This window comes from Mus caroli, chromosome 5, assembly GCF_900094665.2.
Source record: "Mus caroli chromosome 5, CAROLI_EIJ_v1.1, whole genome shotgun sequence".
Classification (NCBI taxonomy): Eukaryota; Metazoa; Chordata; class Mammalia; order Rodentia; family Muridae; genus Mus; species Mus caroli.
Genome location: NC_034574.1, coordinates 110,737,686 through 110,759,237, shown reverse-complemented (window position 1 = coordinate 110,759,237; position 21,552 = coordinate 110,737,686). Strand labels below are relative to the sequence as shown.

General features: G+C 50.1%; 1 protein-coding gene across 1 annotated transcript in view; it reads right to left on the bottom strand.

Moving 5' to 3' along the window:
- Window positions 1-19,240, bottom strand: part of Nos1 (nitric oxide synthase 1) — a 175,253-nt gene extending 156,013 nt beyond the window's left edge. The window contains exon 1 of the mRNA XM_029478000.1: window positions 19,165-19,240. The gene's annotated coding sequence lies outside the window, so the exon portion shown is untranslated. The remainder of the gene's footprint in view (window positions 1-19,164) is intronic.
- Between the last annotated feature and the right edge of the window lie 2,312 nt (window positions 19,241-21,552).

Sequence of the window (21,552 nt, the reverse complement as noted above, 5' to 3'; positions counted from 1 at the left end):
GATTTTGCCAGCTGCAGATAGTTTTGGCGATTGTGTAATGTTTGGAATTCTGGGGCCTTTTCAGAGGGTGTATAAATGCTAGGTCCTCGAGAGGTGGGGGTGGGTGGTTGGCTGGTTGTTGTTTATTAAGTTGTCACGTGCAAAGAAGAAGGAACAAGAAGAAATTAGATGTCCTGACAGCAAAGATCAAAACGTGCCCCAAGGAACCCAATGCCTCCCATCAGCAGGAAGAAGTTTAATAATGTCACCCCCTTTTTGACCCTCAACTTTATACAGGGATCTTTTTCATTTTCTCTCTTTTTTCCCCCTCTCTTATCTAGTGTTAGGGGTTGAAAGGGTGGAAGAAAGAAGAACCCACAAGGTAGGAAAAGACTGGTTACAAGGTACCTGTCCCCAGAGAAAACAGATTATCCCTCTCTTGGTGGCCACTGACTACCTGTAGCTTATGTGAGCTTTATCCTGGATGGGTACCTCGGTTGTTTCTGACTTTCACTGCAGAAAGCATATTCTCAGGGCTGAGCACAGAAAGTTCAGGGACCGTGTACAGTCTGTGGTTTGAGAGATCCCATCAGGTGCCATCATCCCGAAGCATGTCCCAGCCGATGGCGTCTGCCAGCCCAGAGTTATTTTCACCGTGCCCTTTCTCGGGATGGCCCAGGGCCAGCTCAGGATCCACATCCCTTTCTGGAGTCCAACGGCACCTTCTATATGAATCTCGTGACTCCCGTGGCTGTCACAGTCCTCCCTACACTATGTGCCTCATGACCTGGGCTATTTAGGTGACTGTTCCCTGTCTGAACGCACACATTCATACTCTGTCCCTTCCAAGGCTGGGAGAGATTCCCAGGCCCGATCAGGTTACTGTGTTCTATGTCCAGACTGGCAGCTGGGGCTGGGGATCCCTGTGGGGGCTATTCTTACCACCTGTCCCTACCCGCAGATTTTCTTCTTCCCCGGGCCATCCCTTTCCCAGGCCCCATCAATTCTCTTCTCCTTTGTTCACAATATCTCCCCCACCCCCAGCAGCCTGAGATGTTGCCAAGAGTGGAGATCTTGTTACTGGGTCCCCAAAGCTTGGCATGAAGGAGATGCCAGGCAGGGAATGACCAAGCAGGAAACCAGGAAGCCTTCATATTGACAGGGACTTAGTGTTACCCCTCTGCCTGCATGTCCCCAAGTGTTTGCGTTCTCAGATAGGATCGGACTCTTCATACAAACAGCCGAAAGGAAGAAGAATAGTTCAAGGTCATTAAGTTCAGCTCATGGCTGTTAGACCCGGGCACTGAGACAGACCATCATTTTGCTGTGAGAGTGTCCTTCACAACATGGTGGACAGCAAATAGGGGTGGTAGCAAGGAGGGGGAGACCAGCCTGTAATCCCCAAGGTTCTGCCCTCAGCGATCTACTTCCTTCTCTAAGCTCCTCCTCCCCTTAAAGTTAAAGAAACTTGAAAGTCAGCACCACGGGCTGGGGCTGGAGAATAACCATCTAACACACCACTCTTGTGGGGACGGTTTATGTGTAAACCGTGTGTCATTGAATCATCATGGTCTGAGGAGCAGACGTTCCAGAAGCTGTGGCATCAGCAGTGACGTGGGCAACAGGGCTTATTTTAAAGAGGGAGGGAAATAGAATCATCAGTTGGCCCAAGAGGCCCTTGCACGTTCAGGATCCGTGCCGTGCCGTGTCAAACCTCCCCTGTGCTCGCTCTAATACCAGCTGAGGTTCAAGTTCAGAAGTGAGACTGGCACATTTTTAACCCCAGTTCCTTAGCTCTGTTTGAAGGCCTATCTCATCCCCATCCCTGCCAGGAAGACAGTGGATACCTCTGACAGGTCATGCCTGCCCTGCAGTTCCCATCCAGGTCCCCCACAGCAGACTACACGATCATTCTGAAATATAAGCCTTAGGAGAGCTAGCTCTACTCCCCAAGTCCCACCTCCTGAGAGAGCCGAGAGGAGGCTTCTCTTCCTTCAGAAGGATCTGAAATGATCTCTAGGCACGTGAGAAGAGCCAAGGGGATGCTCGGGAGTGAGCCTAGGAGAGACTGTTTTGGCAGCTGCTATTGCATGGGTGTAAAACGTCTCCCCCTCCAGGGCCCCCACCTGCTCAGAGGATAAGGGGAGGTGGGGTGAGGAAAGGGTTGTGGGAGGGGACAATCAGTGAGAGGGATGTAAAGTGAATAAGTAAAATAAAAGAAACAATATGACAATCATTATTTTTAATGGGAAAAAAAAAACCTCCCCAGAACCAATATGTTAAAGACCTGGCCCCTGGGGCTGTTGTGTTGGGAGTGGAGCCTGCCCTGATGTGTCATCATATCTTAGAACCAAAGTGGTGGGGTCAGTCGACCATGAAGCCACCAAACCTCAATCCCAGTTAAAAACCTTTCCTTCTTCATATGTTTATTGCCTCCTGTATTCTGTCACAGTGACATAAAGCTGACGGTCACAGCTGACCTAGGAAATGAACCCACCTCTTAAGAGAGTGGGTACCCCACATCCCAACCACCCCCCCACCCCCAACCACAACCCCTTATTTTAGAAGGGGATGGATGTCCAGAAATGCCAGTCATTCACTGGGTGACCCCTGATCCTTTTGTACTTAACAAGAGGTTAGCTAAGAATATATCCAGGCATGAATAGCCTGATGACAATCAGGTCCACCTCCTCTCTCTCTCCATGCCTGATGGGTCCCTACATCCCTGTGAGTAGAGACAAAAATGGTGACAGTGTTCCCCTAGCAAAGGCTCTGACTGGCAGGACTGATTGTTCAAGGAAACAATCCTGAGGGTACAGGGCTGACCCCACTCCCACTTCAGGGCATTGGTGGCTTTGTGTAGAGGACAGCATTGCTATTGGACTGTCAGCTGGGTACATTGCTCTCCAGCCGTCAAAGGCATGGCAGGGAGAACCCACTATTTGCACCCCTTCCAGAGGACAAAGACATCAGGTGACAAATTACAGATGAACGCCCAGCCCACTGGTTCCCCACTTCCAGCAGACCACCTCAGAGCTCCTAATGCGCACGCAGCATCATTAATAGTGAGCCCCCTGCTCTTCCCTGCCACTGTGAATAAAACTGCTTGTGAACTACCAACCAAGAGGTTCTGCCTGGGAAACCTTGGAGGACCTTGGAGCTGTGGACTCCAGTGTGAAGAGGTTTAGTTCAGTGGTGACCTCTTAGTTCTTGGAGGGCGTGTGTGTGTGTGTGTGTGTGTGTGTCCGGTCATCACTGCTCCATTTCTGGTCTAACCTTGGAAGCTCTGCTCCAAGAAAGACAACATTTTATGCCACTGTCCCTGGGGTATGTGTGACAACTGGTCCTGAATAAACTCTTTTTACATTGACTTGATAGTCATCAAGAATGTCCCTGGGGCTGGGCTACCTACAGCTCAATGCTAGAGTGTAGTTGCCTAGTGTTTGCAAGGTTCTGAGTTTGAGTGATGCCACAGAACTAAGGAAATGGGGGAGGGGAGAAAGCAGAAGTAGGAGAAAGAGAGAGGGGAAGGCTATCTTCCTAGACCATCTGTAATTTTTGCAGTTTGGAGTTCTCGATACTTTAAGTGTTTATGGCCAGGCGGTGGTGACATACTCCTTTAATCCCAGCACTTGGGAGGCAGAGGCAGGTGGATTTCTGATTTCGAGGCCAGCCTGGTCTACAGAGTGAGTTCCAGGACAGCCAGGGCTACACGAAACCCTGTCAGGGGTGGGGGGAGAGAGGGGAGGGAGGAGGAAGGAGGAGGAGGAAGAGGAGAAAGAGAGGAGGAGGAGAAAGAGAGGAGGAGGAGGGAGAGAGGAGGAGGAGGGAGAGAGGAAGAGTTTGTGATTGATATCTACAATGAGCTTACTTTGAATTTCTGGTCAAGCAACAAACATTTCCCGGAGAGCTTCCTGCTCCTTCCTCTATGGTCAGGGCTAAGGACCAGGGAAATGGGACCCACTACACCCTGGGAGCTTCTAATCTGAGGCAAGTGCTGGATGCAAGTGCTGGATGCAAGTGTGTACTTATTTGGTGACACTGACAATGACATTTGTCAGCCATCGCTGCCATTTACTGGTTGAGGTGGAGAGAGATAGGTGACCCCGTCAGGAGAAGGAATAAGGAATAATAACTAAAGCTCATCTCCTGGGATGAGCTTTAGTTACAGCGCACTTCCCTTCATAGATGCAGAAAGGGAATCTGGGAGGGGTTAAGTGGGTAATTCAAGGTTACTCAGCTGATGAGCTGGCACAGCCTGATTTCCACCAACCTCAGAGGGGCCAGGCTGTTAGCCACCCCACGTTTAGGGTGTGCTCAAGAAGAACTTTGGGCTAAAGTTGCATCTGCCTTTGCCACCAGGCTTCTGAGCCTTTAGTTGATATTAAAGGGGCCAAATGAAAAGGGGGTCTTGGGAGCTGCTGAGATGACTCAGTGGATAAAGACTCTCATCACAAAGGCTGACGATGACCTGCGTTTAATCCCTGGAATCCATCCACTGGACAGAGAGAACTGGTTTCTTAAAGTTGCCCTCCAACACCCATATCTGGGCTGTGTACACACGTGTGACCCTCTGCTCTGGCACGAGACAAAGGATAATAAATGTAAAAAGAGGAGACTTTGGAAAGGCAGGAAGTCTGAGGAAGTAGGTTCTCTTTTTGAATGAGGAACGGTAGCTGGAAGAAACTTTCCATACTTGAGAATTGTTCCAAAGTGCTTCCTGCCACCTGGAGTCTGGGGTCAGAGTCCAGCTCCAACAGGACTCAGGTCCCAAGAAGAGGTGGGGAGTCATTGTGGGAAGGAGATAGCGATTCCTAGGGTGAATCAGGATAGCTGCCATCTATTGGAAAAAGGCTACACCTTTCCTACTCTATATTTGCCTAATAGCTTAGCCACACAGGTAACGCTGAAAGCAGACTCAATAACTCCAAGAGACGCCTGATCTTCTCTGGTTGCTTTTAAACCGTGTCAGCGAGGGAGGCAATCATCTTTACAACGGTATTTTCTTTGAAGTAAAGCAATAAATTCAGCAAGCATCTACCTCCTTATTGTTCTCTAAGGTTCAGCAACCCCAGCAGCCAGCCTGGATACCTCCTCATGCACATGCTCCGCCTCTGTGGTCAGCGTTTGTGATCAGGAGGTGCCAGACATCGAGTCCCGAGAAACAAACCTGTAAGTAATTTTCATTCCTCAAGGGGCATGAGGCAGTGTTTATACCGTGTAGCATAACAAGCATTGAGCTGTTTCCTAATTGTGTTCCTATGTGCCTGAGTCTTACAACATGAACCTCTTCTCTTCATATGGTCCCCACAGGGAATGTCCCGATATCTTACTATTTTTCCAATATGCCATCCAATCCTGATTCATTCACTGTATGCTCTTTATATAGTAGAATGAGATCAAGGCAGCCTAACTTTTTAACAGAATCTGCATCTTGCAGAGCATACCAGATCTTGCCATTTATCCTGTAAGTCATGCATCCAGGGGATGAATCACGGCCACTACTCTATACTTATTAACTGACTGCTTGCCCTCACATGCAAGGCTTCAGACTCTGGGCCTGGGTCCATTGTTTCTCTCGACTGAGTGCTTTTATCCGTGGGACCAGGTGTACTCAAAGAGTTTCTGGAACACTCTTTCCAGTTAATAAATCTTCATCATCTCCCTTCTTGATGCCAACTGGGGAACAAATGGGATTCTTGTGTCGGAGTAGGCAGAGTTATCACGCTATATGGTGCCACGGTGGAGGAGATTTTTCCAAAGAGAAATGAGTTTGTTTAGAGAGACTGCCATTGTGCACATTCACACCCTCTACCAATGTACACAGAAAATGTCTCAAAAGAAAAAGCATAAGGATGCTCCCGTAACACACAGTGAGAGTCATCCAATATGAGGGTAAAAGGTTGGAGAACTCTGATCCACGATGTCGATATGCTGGACCGTTGTCAGGCAGCTGTGGTCACTATGTGCTCCATGTTGTTTGGTCTTCTCCCTCTTTCCCAGAACCATTTTATATCTGATTGAAAAGCTACTAATGGTGGCAGAGGGTGAGTTAATGACCCCAGAGACCACTAACATCCTCCTTGAAGATGCTTCCATAAAGTTTTAATGGTAAACCCAGGCTCCGAGATCAGGAGACAACCACTGAGGCACATAATTATGGGTGATAGTAGCCCCTCCAGTGTTCCTGGACCAGTGCACTGTGTCATCTTTCCATCATCCATCTATCTACACATACATCTACACACCCACAATCTATTTATCTACCCAAACAGCCATCAACATATCTATCCATCTAGACATCTATCCATTTATTCACATATCCATCCATCAATCATCCCATTTACCCATCCACATATCCATCCACCCATCCATCCATCTATCCACTCACCTTCCACCCACCCATCTACCCATCCACCCACTCATCTACCCATCTGTACATCCATCCACTCATTCATCCATCCACCTATCTATCTATCTATTCATCCATCTTTCTATCTGCCCATCCATCCACTCATCCTTCCACCCATCCATTCATCCATCTATCCGTACCCATCCATCCATTCATCTATCCACTCATCCATATATCTGCCCATCTATCCATCCATCCATCCATCTGTCCATCCATCCACCTGTACGTCCATCCATCCATCCACTCATCCATCCATCCACCCATCCATCCAATCTCATCTATGCATTCACCTACACATTCATTTACTCATATACCCACCAACTCACCAATTTGTCTGTCTTTCTGACTACCTGTCTACCATTTGTCTATTATCCTTCTAAAACACAACCTATCTGGATCAAGCTTGTACTGCATCCTCCTGTTTGTTCTCTCCAGGTGTACACACCAGGCACTGTAGTTTGTGGTATAAAAGAAGCAGAGTCAGACCCATGCTTTCTAGGAGCACACAATTCTCTCAAGATCATGGGACCTATGCTAGATTGTTTTATGTCAAGTTGATACAAGATAAAGTCCTCTAAAAGGAATGAGAGAGATTATAGGTAAGCCTGTAAGGTATTTTCTTAAATAATGACTGATGGGGAAGTCCTAGCCAGTTGTGGGTGGAGCCAGTCCATGGTGGGTGGGGCCAGCCCTTGATGGGTGGGGCCAGCCCATTGTGAGTGGGGCCAGCCCTGAGCTGGTGGTTCTGGCTTCTGTAAGAAAGTAGGCTGAGCAAGCCACGAGGAGCAAGCCAGTAAGCAGCACTCCTCCATGGCCTCTGCATCAGCTCCTGCCTCCAGGTTCCTGCCCTGCTTGAGTTCCTGTCTGACTTCCTTTGATGATGAACTGTGATATAGAAGTGTAAGCCAAATAAACCCTTTCAATTCCCCAACTTGTTTTGGTCATGGTGTTTCGTCAAAGCAAAAGTAAGCCTACGTCAGGGTCTAGTCCTCAAAAGCCCCAGGCTGCTGAGATGACTCAGTGTATAAAGGCACTTGCCACCAGGCCTGATGATTTGAGTTTGATCTGCAGGATCTACATGGAGATCAGAGGAGAGACCCTCTGACCTCAGCATGTGTGCTGTGACACTTGTGTGGTTTTGAGTAGATACACACACAAACACACACACATACACAGAGAGAGAGAGGGAGGAAGAGAGAAAGACAGACACATACATAATAAACAAATATAATTGAACACAAAAGTTCCAGATACGGGTACTGGCAGTGCAGGGGGAAGAGATGAGGAAAGAAGTGGAGCCCACCGTCACCTGTGATGGCAAGGATTTAAAATACACCTCCAGTTGTGAGGAGAGTAAGGAATGAGAGTGTAAAAGCATGTCTCAAAGTTGCCACGGTAACCGATGCAGCACTAAAAATAGTGACAGACCTCAATTGGGCGGACGGAGCAAGAAATGTCAAGAGATGCGGTCGTGGGTCGGCGACTTGATAGACATTGAGCGTCAACGTAGCGTGGGGAGCATTGGAGGGAGCAGCCAGAAACTGAAGAACTCCAGGAGGGGAGCAGGATGAAAACCTTCCCTTCTCACATGTTGTGTGCAGCTGCATGTGTATGTGTAGAGGACAGAAGTTGATGTATTTCAACATCCTTAATTGCACTTTATTCTTTGAGGCAGGGTCTTCTAATGAACCCTGGAGTTGGGGGTCCCCTGTCTCTGCCTCCTGAATTACACCCAAGCCACCATTTCTGCTCAACATTTATAGTGGGTTCTAGGGATTTCGACTGTGGACTGTACAAGCACTGGAACCACCGAGTCATCCTCCCTCTTCTAAGATTCCTACCTTGGTGGATCAGTGTCTGTCTGTTCCCAGAGGAAACGCTCAGCTGACTCCAGTAGAGATACATCTAGTCAGAGGGTGGTAACTCTTCAGACAGGCAGCTCCTGCCATCTGACATGGAATCTGGGTTCTTGGGATGCCACTAAGAGGGACCATGAATGTAGACAAGAAAATCAGTATCTTTATTTCATGCTATCCTCTCCCTAAAACCTAATACTTTCAGCCCTTAGAAGGACAAACAACCCAGGACTGTTTTCAATACCTGTATCTTTGTCTCCCGTCCCTTTTTAGTTACCGTAAATATCAGTTACCATAAATACCCTGATATATTTATATTTGTCCATACTTCAAGATCCCACAGCTTGCTATTGTCTATCTTGAGATGGGAGGGGTCTCATTAATGTAGCCCAGGCTGGCCTCAAAATTCATACCCCACCCCTCAGCCTCCTGAGTACTGAGATTATAAGCATGCATCTCCCAGTAGTGACATAAAACAGCATTGTTAGCCTCACAGCTAGCTCCTGTTAATCGATGTGCCAGCGCAAACACACAACAGCTCCCCGTGTTTGTTTAAGGGAAGTGGTACATTGTGAATCGTAGGGTTTCAAACAGTTCATGAACATCCCGGAGCATTGCATTCTGGTGCACTGAAAACAAGGCTCTGAGAACCTGGCCTTGGATCCTCAGCACCCAGGGAAAAGCTGGACATGGTAGTGACCTCTGTAAGCCAGGGGTAGGGGCTGGGCAGACACAGGTGGATCCCTGGAGCTCACTGGACTGGCATGCTATCAAGCTCTAGGCTGGGAGGGGAAAGATCCCGTCTCAATAGATAAAGTAGAGAGACATTGAGGAAGACTGTGACATTGACCTCTAGCCTCTGCGTGCATGTGCTCTTGCACCACCCCTACCCCCATTGTACTGAGAAGGGGTCTGTGCCCCTGAGCACAAGGAGAAAGTGAGTTAGAAGAGACTCACGAGGTCATAGCATCCTTCCCGGACCCACAACCTGCAGGAAGCTGGGACCAGATGTGTGGTAGAAAGGACACACCAATGGAGGAGGGAATTACAGTGACTCCTGGGTGTAGGGAGGGACTGCTGTGCTGACAGTTCTCCTCCCCCCCCTCCCCCCCCTGCAAGCCCACGGCTTCCAGGCACTCCCTAAACAATGACTCTGCAAACATCACACATAAAACATTGGCAAACAGCACAAGGAAAGATGGCTATCAGCTCCTGTTTACCACCTAGGAAACACACTCCTCGTTGTGTTAAGGGATGAGTCCCAGACCACACAGCCGGTGTGAAGCGGGCGGCTAGGGCTGAGACTGTGGGCCTCCTGGTTCCTCCGCGTGTGTCTGCTTGACTCACTCATCCCTGCTGCCAAGCCCGCTCAAGTTGCCCATGAAGCAGCCAAGGACCAAAAAAGGTGGGGTGGAGCCAAGACCAGATCCCTGCAGGCCTAGGAAAGTGGTGGAGGTTTCCCTTAGCTTAGCTGCATGATGGTTCATCCAGATTCCTAGGTGGTGGCCCTGGGAAGGCCATGCTCAAATCTGTTCTTAGGGTATCACTGTCAAGACGCAAAACCTGTGAAGTTTATTCAACCGTCTATTTATCCTTCCCTTCCTCCCTCCTTCCCTATTTCTCTATCCTGCCCCACAATTTCCTCAAGGAACTCATCCTATAGCCCAGGCTGGTCTTGAACTCATGACCCTCTAGGCTCTGCTCCCTCAACTGAGATGACAGATACACACCACCCTGCCCCGTCTACTTCTTTCCACATCCCTTGCTCTTATCTTTCCCTCCTGACATCAAACCGAAATGCCCCCAAACTTCTTGGATCCTATATAACCTTTCATGATTCCTATTTTCTGCAAGATGCGCTTGATTTCCTGGGGTCCCCCTACCCCGGGCTGTAAACATCGGCTTCCTGGACTTGGTGCTTTAGTCTACAGGTGGAGGCAGCCAGTGTTCTTCAACTGATGGATGAACATCTTGTTGCTGAACTCCGTGCCTTCTGAAGTCGCTTCTGCATCACGCCTGTGACAGCCACCGTACCGAGCCACACCAACTGTAATTACCACACAAGGACAAGGGGACAGTGTGGAAATGCTCCTGCTGGTGCCCAGTGAAGCCTAAGGATGGGACATCAGCTATACCTTAAAGAAGAGATGGACTCACATCCTACTGAGGAAAATGAAGCAGAAAATCAAGTCACCACAGCAGAGGCGCTGTAAGGGTGATTAAAAGAACCCTCTAGAAGGGAAAAAACCGAACATGCAACCTAAGCCCCCAAACCCCCAACAACTGTGAATTAAACTTCAAGTTAAAAAGGAAAAGGACCCTCTAGGCAGCATGTCCCACACTTTCTGGGTGTGCAGTGATTTTGTTGCGGCAGAGCGACACACTGCCCGTCACAGGCGTGTTTTGAGGACGAGTTTTATTGGCTGCATAATTGCAATCATGTTTACCGTGTCTATCCGCTTCTGCTGTAGAACAGTGTGGGAGACGGAAAAGCTGGGAACTCACGGAGCGTGTCTGCTGGCACCCATTTAAACATTGTAATGAGGACATTTCACGGTGACACTGAAGGGGACGTGCCTGTGAGGATCTGAGCCCTTTAAAGGCATGCCACCATCTCTAAAGACACTGCAGCAGGCACCACCATAAAGGCTCAAAGCCTTGTAGACAGTGGCCTCACCTCCATGTTTGAGTCTCTGGCTGTTTTGTATTAATCAAGTGATGGGCAACTCTGGCCCCTGTCCATTTCATGGACCAAGTGAGAGTCTTGGTGATGGGCGTGCAAAGTGGGCAGAGCACAATTTGATGGTGATATTGAAGGGGACCGGTTGGAAATCTTCCAGAGTCAGAGGGGGAAACTGAGAGGAGAGCCAGTTCCTATCCCCTCGGCAGAGCCATCTCAGAGCTACCTTCACCACATCGGCCCATCTCGGTGACCAACCTTGGACTAGGGCCACATCTTTTTCTTTTGCCTTTTTTTTTTTTTTTACTATACTCTATATGTGAGACTTCTAGAAAGTCACCAGACCCAGGCTAGTCTTGGGGACCCCAATCACAGAGAGATAGATGAATGAACATACAGATTCATAAAGGGATCAGCTGGATACAGGATGGGCGAGTGATCAGAGAAGCAGGAATGGATGCGTGATCTGGTCAGTGAGGAGTGAATAGATACAGGATGGCTAGGGGGAGAGCTGAAGAGATTACTAACAGGAGGGAAGGGAGGGAGGATGGATGGGCGAATGATTAGATGGGTGAATGGAAGAGCTTACTGATCATGAGTGTGTGTGAGTGTGTTTGTGTATGTACAGGTGTATGTGCATGTATGCATGTGCATGTGTGTGTGCATGTGTATATGTGTGTGCATGTGTGTATGTATGTGTGTGCATGTGTGTATATGTCCTGGAGTGGACACACAGTGTGGGAAGGCATGATCAAAATCTTTCATGTTTTCTCAGCAACTAATTTTAGCAGCACCTGGAGTCCTGTGAGGCTCAGACTTCTGACAGCAGCTTCCCTGACAGCGAGTGAAGGTTGGGGATTGACTTCTCAGTCCCACCAATTACCTGGGGCATGTGGAAGACCATGGCTATGCACTGGGCACCCCATGGTCCAGGGAAAGGTGTGTAGGGGCAGGAGTCAGTGTGGAGAGGACTCACTGGCCAGAAACACCGCCAAGTCCCAGGCTGAGCTGCTCTTTCTCCACTCACAGGTATGACCTATTGAACTCAGGAGCTTTTGGTGGTTGTTGTTGGTGTTTAGGTCATGTTTTTCTCAGGGGAGCATCAAATATCTCTTTGCAATTTATTGTTTTGGAAATATTGCCAACTTTGCAGAAAGGCTGTTTCCTTTTTCATCGAACTGTGTTCTGTAATTAAACTGAGTCACAAAAGGAGAAGGGAGAGAGAGAGAGAGAGAGAGAGAGAGAGAGAGAGAGAGAAGAAGAAGAAGAAGAAGAAGGAAAAGAAGGGGGGGGAGGAGGAGGAGGAGGAGGAGGAGGAGGAGGAGGAAGAGGAGGAGGAGGAGGAGGAAGAGGAGGAAGAGGAGGAAGAGGAGGAAGAGGAGGGATAAGGGGGAGGAGGTGGAGAAGGAGAGGAGGGGAAGAAGAGGAGTGGACGAGGAGGGAGGAGGATGGTGAGAGGAAGGAGGAGGGGAGGAGGAGTGGGAGGAGGAGTGGGAGGAGTTGCTGAGTATGTAGTTGTTCTAGCCTCATCTATTCCCAGTGGGAGAGAAGGAAAACCCAGATGAAGGGGATCAAAAACCGACAGTAAACTGCCCCAATCCAGAGGAGGAAGTGACAATCCAGAAACACATGGGCTCTCAGTACACACGTCACCACACACATGAGCATTCATATTAGCCTAGCCAGCTATTAGAGCATGGTCTCACCACACTAACACCGTGACCCAGAAGCCCTGTCCATGCCTGGCTCTGAGACTGTGGGCTTCAGTTCTTATGAGAGGAAACCATCTTCATATGGCTTCTGAGAGGGTTCTCAGAATAACAAGGTGGGGACTACAAACTGGGGTGCAGTGTCCTGAGAGATGGGACATCTTTTAGACACCACCTGGATTGCTGGGCAGGCTTAAGTAGAATTAGATTTGAGTTTCTCTGAGTCTAAGAATCCAAAGTTGGGCAAAAATACATTGATGCACAAAGATGGCCGCCACACAGGTTATGGGTACATGTCTCCCATAGCACTTGATACAGGCTCCACCCACGGCCTTTCATACACACCCTCCAAGTTCTGTAAACACTCCATTAAACGCATGAACCCTGACTCTGGTGTGGTAGGACACTTCTCTGCTTTGGGGGGGTGTGTGCACAAAAGTTGTGAGTTTGAGGCCAGCCTAGGCTACATAGTAAGACTCTGTCTTCACACCAAGGAGTGCATGAGCAACTAAAAGAAAGGATGGATACACACCAGCCACCAACATACATGCTCACCCATACTGTCACGCACCCATCTCTCACACACATGCCTCCCATGTGCACACCAACATACACGCTTAGCTATGTTGTCTCACCAACTCAACCTGTCTCATGCACACTCCTGTGTTTACAAACTCTCCCCACCCACACATGAGCTCTCTCACACACACCTCGAACATGTACCTTACAGTGTTCTAACATGCTCACGCTTGTGTTCACTCTCCTCACATCCTCACAATCTCCCCAAGTCCTTATGTCCATACACAGACACCTTGATAAACCCCCTCACATATCTTCACACATATATACAACTATACATATATCCTCACACACTCACCTCACACACACACATAGACATCCATACACTCTCACGTCCATTGTCACACATGCTTTCATACATGTCTCACACACACATTCACACACATTCCCTAACAAGCCTCTCCCCCATCTCTTACACACACACACACACACCCCTTTTATATGCTAAGCTAACACATCTTTCACGTCTCTCTCACATGTACATGCCTGTGCACCTCTCTCATGCACACATATCCTCACACACCTCTCTGTGACAGATACCTTCCCTCCCCTCACACCCCAACACCACAACCCTCCCCTCCACAGCTTTGCACACTCTGTGCCCTTGCCACTCAACACATACCGTTCTTGGGGTTCTGCATGTTTCCCACTGACTCTGATAGGTCATGTCCCTGTTGCACCCCTGTCCTCACTTCCCTGCTCCCCAAATCTCCAGACCCCATTTCTTTGCCTGTAGTGACCTTCTGGATCTCTGCTATCTAACCTTGACTACATCCTTGGCGTCCCACAACCCCACCATGAACTTGAAACCTGGTGCACGTGGGATCCTTGCTCATTACTCATGCATAATCTCAGGGTCCAGTGCATGATGGGAGCTGAGGGACCACGTGAGGAAGGGATGGATGACTGACAGGGTGAAGGTTGGGTAAAGGGGGGGTCTTCTAGCCAGTGTTTTAGGCCTGCAGGAGGAGGGACAGGGCTGGAACAGTTCCAGGTTTCGTCTCCCCCAGCTCTTGGCTGAACACAAGCTCCCTCCTGAGCCAGTTCTGGCCCCACACACATCCTGTGTTGCTTATTTTGGGGCCAGCTGTCACAAAGCAGATTCACCGGTGAAGAGGGAACCCCAGTTAATAAAATGCCTCCATCCAACTGGACTATAGAGCAAGACAGTGGGATATTTTATTTTTCCTTGGAGTCATTGATTCTTATATGTACGAGTGTTTTGTCTGTTTTATGTATGTGTGCCGTGTGCAGACATGGGGCCTGCATTGGCCAGAGGAGGGCATCAGAACCCCTTGAACTGGAGTGACGGATGGCTGTGAGCTACCATGTGGGTGCTGGGAGCTGAACTCAGGTCCTCTATGTGAGGAACAGGTACTCTTAGCCATTAAAGCATCTTTCTAGAACCCATTTATTATTACCATGACAGTGACAATGACAACAACAACGATGATGATTTATGTAGCCCTGACCGGCCTAGAAATCTCTTACTTAGACCAGGCTAGCTCTGAGGTATAGAGATCTACCTGTCTCTATATCCAAGTGCTAGAAGGAAAAGCGTGAGCCACACACCTGGCCTATATTTTCTTGATTAATGATTGACTAGCACAGCTCATGGTATCCAGTGCGATTCCCAGGGTCCTCGGTTGTAAAGAAAGCAGGCTGAGCAAGCCATGGGGAGCAAGACAGTGAGCAGCACCCCTTCATGGCCTCTGCTTCAGTTCCTGCCTTGAGATTCCTGTCTCTGGGTTCCTGCCTTGGCTCTACTTGATGAGAGACTGTAAGTCTTACAACTATAAGTCTTACAACTGTAAGACCTTACGCCAAATCAAGTTCACTGAGCTGCTTTTGGTCATCATGTTTATCACGGCAACAGGATGTGAACTAAGTCATATTTCCTCCTTACCTCCCCCTGAGACACAAAGCCCTATGCATGCCCTTTGGGTTCAGGTCAGGGAAGGCCCCTGTTATGCCACAGTAAGACTGGGAATACCTATGGCTGGACTCTGTCTCAGCGTACCATACTGTCCTTTGCAGCTTCCAGAAACTGGATCATGTGACTTCTACAGGCATTGTTCCCACCATGCCACGAGAGGGGACTGCATGACATTCACACTCCGCAGCCAGGGAATCACTGGCCTGGAGGACCAAGGGATTGGTTCAAAAGTGATGAGGCACCACAGGGTGGGGCTAAGATTTGAACTCGGGTCCCAGATTCTTTGCTCATTCGCCTGACTTCCCATACTGGGTCTGGTGCCTCCATTGGCTTTCCTTTACGTTCTCCATCGGAATGGTGAAGCCCATGTGGTTCTCTCATCTACCTGTCTGTCTTTCAGTCTAGAAACCACCCAGTGTGATGGGTGACAAGCATGTTTCACCCAGGTGGCTTTCAATGGCACCTGTGCCCCAGCTTCTATGTCTTTGGAAGTGGAGGAAGCTGGCTTACCTATAAAATTGACATTCTCCCTCTGTCCATGTCTCCCTCACAGCTGGGGGCAGCTAGAGTCAATGACTGAGTGACTGAGCCCACTTGCCTGAACCACTGGGTGGCATGGCTCTGAAAGGTAGCCCATTTACCAGAGTGCCATGGACCAGGTTGGGTCTTGTTCCAGTCTTACCCAGTACCCTGTGTAAGCTGCACGCTCTGTCATGACAGTCCTCCTTCCACCATTCAGACCCCAGACAATCCCTTTCCTGCTGGGGTGCTGGCTAAGATGGGCTGGGCTACCTGCCTATCATCACGACCTCTGGAGAAGCTCTGATCAGATCCCACCCACCCAAGCCATGTTACACACACACACAATACCCCTTCTGTACCAAGGGGAACAGCTAGGTTGTATTCTGTCCCCAACCTGGCAGATAGCTCAAATCACAGAACATAGTAGGTGCTTAATAGCTGTTTGTTGAATGACTACAGATATTTGAGAGAATGTCTGTCTTCCTAAGAGTCTGCCTTTCTCAGGTACTGTCGGGTCTTCTCCAACCTCAAGGCCACCGCTTTACCACCTGCCATGACCCCCTGGCTGGACTGGCACCTGTCAGCTGTCTGACTACCACAGGGGTTTCACCAGGGGACCTCAAGACCCTTCGAAGGCAAGGGGGTCAAACGAGGACTGAGACAAGACCTCTGTCTACCTCTGGATCACTTGACACGGATCCATTTCTCTAGAGTTCTGTTTGGGCAAAAGTTTTCCTCACTTGCCCGTAATGTATAAAAAGTTCTTTGTGGTTTTCCGAAGGCCTCACCCACACTCTCTTAATGGTTCCCACATCCTCCGTCACCAGCTCCACGCAAGTGTGTGTGGCACCAGGTGTGGCAGAGCCTGCCTGTAATTCTGGCCTGAGGAAGAGGGACGGAAGCAGGCTGTCTCTCAGAAAACCAGGGGCTTAGCTTGACCGTGCTCTAATGGATGCTCCCACACCTATGAGGACACAGGCAGCACAGATTAGATCCAGTGGGTTATTGAAAAAAAAAAAAAAAAAAAAGGAAAAGACAGGAAGATGGGAAGGAGTTGGGGGTTAAGGGGACAGATCTGGAGGGAGTGGGGGTAAATACGACCCAAATACATTGTATGCATATGTGAAATTTTAAAAGTTGCTAAAAATGTCATGTTGAAAAACAAAGAGGGGCAGGGGCTGTAGCTCTGTGGTAGAGCATTTGCCTAGCATCCACAAGACCCATTGCCAGCACGGCTAACCATATAAAACCAGTAATCAAAATTGCCCATGTTCCATTGCAAGCCTGGTACCTAGTAAGAGGCTAGTTCTGGGGCTTCCAGGTGTGGCCCCCAGACGGCAGGCAGGAAAGGAGTGGGGAACTTTGGAGGGTGAAGGGACCTGAGGGAGTCACCTCCCATGCTACATACACGAGGTGGTGTCCAGCTTGTGGGGAACTAAATGCATTGTCTCTTTAATGGGTGACACCTGAGCTCAGGCAGGCTTAGGGAGCAAGCATAGAAATAAGTACACGTTTCCTTGGGGAAAACACAGTTAAGCCATGGGCACATGTAAACTCCATCTTGTCCTGGGGGTCTAAGGGATCTATTACCGTCTGTCACTGTATGGTCTGGAACTGAATTGTGGGCTTTAGTTACAGCCACTGATTCTGGGAACATTCTGATGGGTGCCTCAAGGGGATCCCCAAGGAGGGACTTTAATCTGCCTCTGTAGCTTCAGCACCTGGCATGTCCCAGACCAGACGTGGGTGTCTTGCTGCCCACAATGGGGAAAGAGATGGGATGATGGGAGTCTCAAGTTCACGTGTCTTCGTGTGTCTGGGCCTGGGAGTACAGAATCTGGCTCATAGTAGATGCTCAATGAACACAGCACAGAGTGTAGTGAGCAGTGTAGTGAGAGGGAATGAAGGCCTCTGCTGTACGGTAGCTGCTTTGTAATTTGGTCCTGAGAGCAAATGTTTCTCAGTAAAGCTTTTTTTGACCCAAGTTCTCCGTTCACTAATGTATCCCCGGGTCAGGTCCAAGTCCTAATTGGGAGGAGGCTGGGGAGGATTTTTATGGAGGAGATGTGCTACAGTCAGTATTTCCCAGAAAGCAATCGGGTTTTTCCATGGCTAACCCTCCTTTCCCTCTTGCCTCAGATTCACAGACATGGCTCCAGGGGCTCAGTCCTCAAGTTCAGCCACCATGGGAGGTAGCCCCAGAGACAAAGCCAGCAATCACAAGGTGTGTGTGTGTGTGTGGGGGAACAGCTACTGCCCAGCGACCTCAAAGGATGTGGCAACCCCCCTCCAGAACTCACTGTCCCCAGAAGGACAGAGCAGCCTGCAGTCACTTGGCTCCACAGCCAAGAGGCCCATGTCTGTCCACACAGCACAGTCACCAAGAGCAACACAAGAGACACAGTCACAGGAAGACACTCTGCAATGGCCTGGTGGCCATAGAGGTGACCCATCCTTCCTTCCTGGTCCAGACTCCAAGATGTATGTGACAGATATCATACAGGAAACGCACACGAAGGGAGCATGTACCCCGAGGACGGCGGAGCTTGACAGAAGTTGGTTGCATGAATACAGACATGGCTAGCCAAGGATCTGCCTATTGCTCTAACGTGTCGACAGCTGCCTTCACTTTCCTGGGTCTTACCCAGGTGTGTCCTCCAACTTTAGAACTTCCACCTTCACTAGCACCAGGTGGTGCCACCATACAAACCCTTCCGTGGCTACTCCAGAAACCTCTCCCAGCTGAGAGCCCAGGCTCCACGAACGAAGCCCAGGGACCAAACATGAGTCATGTCACATTCTACAGGCCTCTGTAAACCTCTCCCTCCCTCTCACCAGAGTCTGTCCCACAAGCAGGCAGCTGCCCCATACATACATACACTGTCCATCTTGGGGATCAACTTCTCCGTGATACAAACCCTACTGAGCTGAGTCAATGACCCTTGAAGCAGGTGCAGGCTTGACCTGGCTTGTTCTTCTGTGCCCTAGGACACATGGCATCTGGAGCTGGAGCCTCTCCCCCTTCGAAGAGCTGCTTTGGTGCAGAGACCACTCCAGCTCCTCTGTGGGGCCACCCACAGCAAGGGCTCTGGGGCCAGTAGGTTATAGGAACTCAGTCTTAGATGCCCACCCAAGGGGGGCACAGAGGCAAGCCTTCCCTGTGGGGGTGTCCAGGAGATAGTCAGGGACTCCTCCAAATAGCCTCCGACTGAGCTGGTCCCTCATCCACCCTTCAGGCCTCCTTCAGACGCAGCGTGGGGGTGCCCTCTGCGACTGCGTGACTGGAGGAAGGACACTGGATGGCATACAGTCCCTTGGGGTCTCCTAGAGGGGAGGCTGAGGAGAAGAGGGTCCAGGCTATTGGCAGGCCCGGAAAGGCCTCTAAAGAGCAAACTCTTTTGGAAGAGCCCCCCTCCCCTGATGCCCAAGTGCCCGCACGCACCCAGCTTCCCTCCCACTCAGGGGGACAGAGACCCCCACCTGCTACTCACGGGCTCCTGCGAAGCCTCCCCCTGGCATGGTGGTGTCGCCCCTCAGTCCAGGCTCCCCATCTGGAGAGACTGCAGCTCTAATCAGCAGCCCTGCGTGGTGCGGCCGAGCGACTCAGGGCCTTAATTGACACCAGGTGGCCCCTCCCCAGGGGCAGGCTGGGAGGCGGCTCAGCACGGGGCCCAGAGGCCAAGCCCTGGGCAGGAGGGGGCGGCACACCCAGGCTCAGCCTGGTCAGGCTTCCCCTGGAGAGGAGAGAGGTGAGGGTGGCTAGTCAGCCCCCAGGCAGCCCTCCCTCCATCACGCCAGCCCTGCTTCCCTAGTCTCTGACCTTTCTTTCATTCCAGAGGCTGTGGTGGTTGTGGCGGCTTCTGCCAGGGATAGAGGTGGCTCAGGTTTCCCTCAGCTGGCTGGCACGGCCTGGAGTCGGGATTGCAGCCATGAGTCTTCTGTGTCTAGGCTGTGGCTGCTGGATCTGAATCCAGCCTTTCATAGCGGCACCCAGGAATCCTGGGAGCGTTAACTGAGCATTTACTATGTGCCTGGATAGATGCCTGTGCTGCGCCCCCAAACACAGCTCACAAGCTCCACAAAGTGGCTATTTAGTAACCATTTGTACACAAAGCACCTGAGGCTCAGAGAAACGAAGTTTCTTCTTCAATGTCACACAGCAGGGGTGTAAGCCCATACCCCTCACTCAGCCTGACAAGAGTTATGACTTCTCACAGTGCTGCCTGCAAAGGAAACAACATCAGCCCCTTGTTTGGATCAGGAAAACTGAGGCTCAGGGGCAGGGAGTCAGTTCTAAAAGACACACAGCCAAGTAAGAAATTACGACCTGCTGATGGGTATTTTGTGCCAGGCTTCTGATGTCTTCTCTCCTGACCTGCCAGTGCCCTGACTGATCCAAGGGTTCCAGTGTGGACCCCCAGCTGGGGATGTGAGAGGAAAAAAGAACTCTGGGCATGGAGTCAGGAGATGTGGCGAGCTTGCTGTGTGACCTCAAGCAGGTTCCTCTACCTCTCTGGGCTTTGCTGCAGCTATAGTGTACGATGGACTGATAAGCACTTTGAGACAGAGAAAGGATTTGGAGAATGGAAAAGCAGTTCCCATTCTCCCTAGGCGCCTTCTCCCATGGCCCCAGGGACTGCTATCTCTCCTCACTGCTTGGGGAGTGGCACTCAGTTCATCCCAGTGCATGGCTCTGTAAATACACAGAGCCTACTATGTGCAGGGATTTAAGGGCAGCTATCATAGTGCTGCCTCCCATTCAGAGACAGAAATTAAGATGCATCCCCCTTTTAAAATTATTCTTAGTGTATAATAATGGTACAAGGTGTAATTATTTGTGCTACGTACTTGATGAGTTGAGGCAGCAATTATTGTGTCCTTATTTAATAAAAGAACCTACTGAGTGCCTACTGTGTGTTAGGCATTACTCCAGGTGCTGGGCTGTAGCAGCTGACAGGCCTGTGTCCCTTTGGATGATTAAATAATTACTGTATCATTATCCCCAGTCAAGACAGGTTTCCCCACACACACGTGGTTGAGTAACACGCCTGTCTGCTGTGGTCTACCCCCTCGGGAGCTCCAAAGTGGAGTGTGGGATTCTAGAATGTTCTTAGGGCTAATCCTCAGGGCGGCTTATGGGCTCATTTTGGTCTGATTGGCGGGCACCCTGGCTGGTAGTTCACACCCCTGGCGCAGACCCAGCCTCCACGTGGGGCTGGGGAAGATGAGCTGTGAGTCAGACTGCCTGACCTGTCGGCTGGAGACAAGAAGGGAGCAGGCAGCTGGCCGGGCTGTTGGCCACAAGGCCTCCTGAGCCAGGTCCCGAGGCAGGTGATGGGGTTCAGGCTGAGACCTCAGGGTGACAAAACTCTGAGCTCGATAGCGAGGGGATGGTGGGGTCGCTAACAAAACTCACTAGAATATTCTAGTAAGAGTCATGAGAGGGGCCGCCTTGTAAGGGATTGGAGCTCCCCATCCATTGGATTCCAGAAATTGGGAGAGATTCCAAAAAAGTCATCCTCTACCCTCCTCGAGGGCTGATCTTAGATGTTGTCACCTGACATCTCAGAGTCCTCGCCCACACTGGGCAAGTGCTTCCCACCCCTCCCCTGCTCTTCCCTGGGCTCAGCCCAGCCCAGCCCTAAGCTAGAGCCACAGATTTGGTTTTTACTTTCCCACAGCACCCTAGGTCTGGCACATAGTAGGTGTTCAGCAAACACGGCCTATTTAAAAACAGACCGCTTGGAACCTTTGCTTCTGATGTTTCTTCTAGCTTGACGCAAGTGTGACACTGGTGTGCAGAAACCCTGTCATTCATGAGTAGTGGCAGTTCAACAGAATTGGGCACTGGGGTTCAACCAAGAGAAGCCCTTCAAGGA